Source organism: Sylvia atricapilla, chromosome 3, assembly GCF_009819655.1.
Source record: "Sylvia atricapilla isolate bSylAtr1 chromosome 3, bSylAtr1.pri, whole genome shotgun sequence".
Lineage (NCBI taxonomy): Eukaryota > Metazoa > Chordata > Aves > Passeriformes > Sylviidae > Sylvia > Sylvia atricapilla.
Genome location: NC_089142.1, coordinates 72106383 through 72110056, shown reverse-complemented (window position 1 = coordinate 72110056; position 3674 = coordinate 72106383).

Genomic DNA, 3674 nt, shown 5'->3' with positions numbered 1-3674 from the left:
CAGCGCCCCCTGGCGGGCTCCGGGCGCCGCTGAGGGCGGGCGGCGGGCGGGGCTCGGGGCGGCCTGCCCGGGAACTGCGGGCACGGCCCGGAGTCACGGGGAGACTGCGATGGAAAACTGGGGTCATCGAGCCCAACCTGGGACTGAGCACCTCGATATCATGGCATTGGGTGATTTCTTAAACACCTCCAGAGACTGTGACTCCACCACTTCCCTAGGCAGCCCATTCCAATGTCTAAACAGCCTTCCTGTGAAGAAAGTCCTTCTAACGCCCAATCTGAACTTTCCCTGGAGCAGACGGAGGCCATTTCCTCTCGTCCTGTCGCTGGTTGCCTGGAAGCATAGGCTGAGCCCCGCCCGGCTACAGCCTCCTTTGAGGCAGTGGTAGAGGGCAGTGAGGTCTGCCCCGAGCCTCCTTTTCTCCAGGCTAAACACTCCCAGCTCCCTCCGCTTGTCACAAAGGACTTCTGCTCCAGACCCTTCACCAGCTCCATTGCCCTTCTCTGGACACACTCCAGCACCTCAGTGTCCTTCCTGACCAGAGAAGCCCAGACCTGGTCGCTGAACTCAAGGGGCAGCCTCACCAGTGCAGAGTGCAGGACGTAGTCACTGCCCCGGCCCTGCTGAACGCACTATTAGTGACACTAACAGTGACAGAGGCCAGGATGCCAGTGGCCTTCGTGGCCACCTGGTCCATGTTCTGCTGTTGTCAACCTGCACCACCAGGTCTCCCTCCACCCACGTTTCCTCCAGCCTGTAGCACTGTAGCTGCTTTCCTCCAGCACTGTAGCACTGTTGTAGCCGAAGTGTAGGACCCGGCACCCAACACTCGTACTCAACCTTATGTTCTGTGGATTTACAAAGCATAAACTCAGTCCCCTAATCCAGATAATCCAGTAACACTACCACTGTAACCTCTAAACCATGTCACCCAGAGCCAGATCCAGATGCCTCTTGATTCCACTATTTCCTCGGGCAACCTATTGCAATGCCTGACCACCCTGCCAGTAATTTTTTTCCTAATATCTAACCTGAATCTCTCCTGTCTCACCTTAAGGCCATTTCCCCATGTCCTCTCAGCGTAGGCATAGGAGAAGAGACCAGTCTCTACCTCACCACAACCTCCTTTCAGGCAGAAAGCAATGACTTATCCTCTGGGCCACCTCTTCTCTAGACTAAACAAACCCAGCTCCTTCAGCTATTCCTCATAAGACATATTTCTAGACCCTTCACAAATCTTGCTGCTCTTCTCTGGACATGTTCCAGCACCTCAGCATGCTTGAATGATTTGGGCTGGAAGGGATAATGTCCTTGAATAGGTTAGGTTAGAAGGGACCTTATAGATCATCTAGCTTTTACACTCATGCCATGGGCAGAGACACCTTCCATTAGGCCAGGTTGCTCAGAGACCCATCCAAGATGGCCTTGAACACTTTCAGTGTTGGGACATCCACATCATCTGGGCAGTTTGTTCTAGTGCTTTACCACCTGACAGTAAAGACTTTCTTCCTGATATCTAACCTAAACCTATGGTTCTTGCCACCCTGAGATGCCAGGGTAACTGAGCTGTGCTGCTGATGTGGGTGCCTGGTGTGTGCCCCACAGTGGGCACCAAGTCCACCAAACTGACCCAGTCATGTAAAGCTGAAAGGGCCCAGCCATCAGAGCCCACAGCACAAGCCATGGAGTTGCAGGGATGTGGAAGAAGGGGGCTCCAGAGGATGGAAGCTGAGCAGGGTCACCCAGATCTGGTAGCCCACAGCCATGTCTCTTTAGGTTTTATGTATTACCAGAGGTGGAGGATACCCAGCCTCTATAAGCAAGAAGTGCCAGGGTCAGACCATTCTTTAAAGGAAAATAAGTTTTTTTCATGTTTAAATTTATTGTAGTTTATGCCCGTGTGATCCTGAGTAACAGGAACTGAGTCAGAGCATAATTTACTTCCCCCATCCTTCTTTTCAGCAGTGTCTCCTCTTAGCTCTTGTTTCCTTCAAAATCTTTTGTTCAAGGTTGCTGATGCCTTAGCGACGACAAATTTAGCTCTAGAAAGCCTCCCTGCTGTCACATGTGTTTCTGTTTGCGCCTCGGGATGGAAGACAGCAAATGATCTTGTTCTTCGCATGAACATTTTATGGATTTAATTTTGTCTCAGTGAGCTCAAATGAGGAGCTATGCCAGTGCCTTACCAAAGAGTTGTAAAGGTGCATCTTGTACAACTGTTTCTCTGCCAGCTGCTGTGTGGATAATGACAGACCTGGCAAACATGGGCTCAGTGGTACACTGGGTTGAAAAACCCCAGACCTCTTGGGCAGCCAACATTTTGACAGCACCAACACACCTCCCCTCTAAGTTGCTCATCGCTTCCACAGAGCCTGGCTGGTCTGTAACCAGCAAAGATTTGTGCCAGTGATTCATGGCTAGCACTGAGTTTCTCAGGACTTCCCAAGTTTCTAGCAGTATGTAGAGCCAAGTGGGTCAGTGGTGGGCATGGTGGACATGCACCTGCTGGCTGGTTCCGTGTGTGCTCCTTGCCTCCACTTGCTTTCACCCTGTCCCTTTGGAAAGCTTTTCAAAACTGACATATTTCAGAGTGTCCAACCCTCTCAGAGATCTCAGAGGTTGGCAGGCATGATTTATAGCTGTCGTGTTGTCAGCTGGAGAGCAGAAAACAGTACACCCACCTCACAAATCTACACTGGCACTTTTTTTTTTCACTTTTTTTTGTGCGTGTCAGGTTTCTTACACTGTGATATTGAAATGTCTACATTCCGGTACAAGAACTATTGCTTAGTCATATTTTAATTTAATGAGCTGGATGCTTGAAATTAAAATTCTAACCAGCTTTTAATGTTAACTTTTTAACAAGTAGTTACACCTACTTCTTCTAAGTGTAGTAGCTAGGACAAATCTTACTCTAAAAAGAATTGCTGTTGCCATTTATGGTTTGGTTTACAAAGGTCTAATTATGATGTGCTTTGAGAAAATAAAAACTATGCTTCTAACTTGAATTTGTTTATTGATGAGCTCTTACACCCTTCATATTTATCGATATAATTGTAAATTCAAATATGAAGTTTGTGGAACTTAATAATTTACCAGCACAGACTGGAATATGGGACTTTCAGTAAGTTAATGCTAAAGCCAGAATTAGGAGTCATAGGTCATTTCCTTGTGCCCTGTGTCTCTGCACAGCCATTTTCACCTGGGGCAGTGGTGCACAAAATAAAGTTTCTCCAAGATGGAAGAGACAGGCAAAGCAGTGAGGAAGCTGGCCATTCCAAAGAGTCCTTCAAAGCTCCCTATACTTCCATTACTTTGGTTTACTTAGTCTGTTTGTACTACAAGCCTCTTCATCCCTTTCCTTTCCCGATTCTTGTTACTGTCATTCCTTCACTTCCTGGCTTACAAAACACAGTTTTAAACACTTTTTCCCAACCACAAAGATGTAGCACCTAAGAATTTCTTGAAAACTTTTAATCACCATTTAATCTGGAGTTTTTGAATAACATATTATTAATGGACCCATTAAATGAATGAAGACAGAGCACATAAAAATGTGTCTCAGTATTACTGTTATTATCTGAATAAGGATAATGTAGTTGCCTGAGAGTAGATGAGCTACTTTTAGCTGTTGTGTGGGCACTAAATTTAAAAGATTCCAGGACCATTTCTTG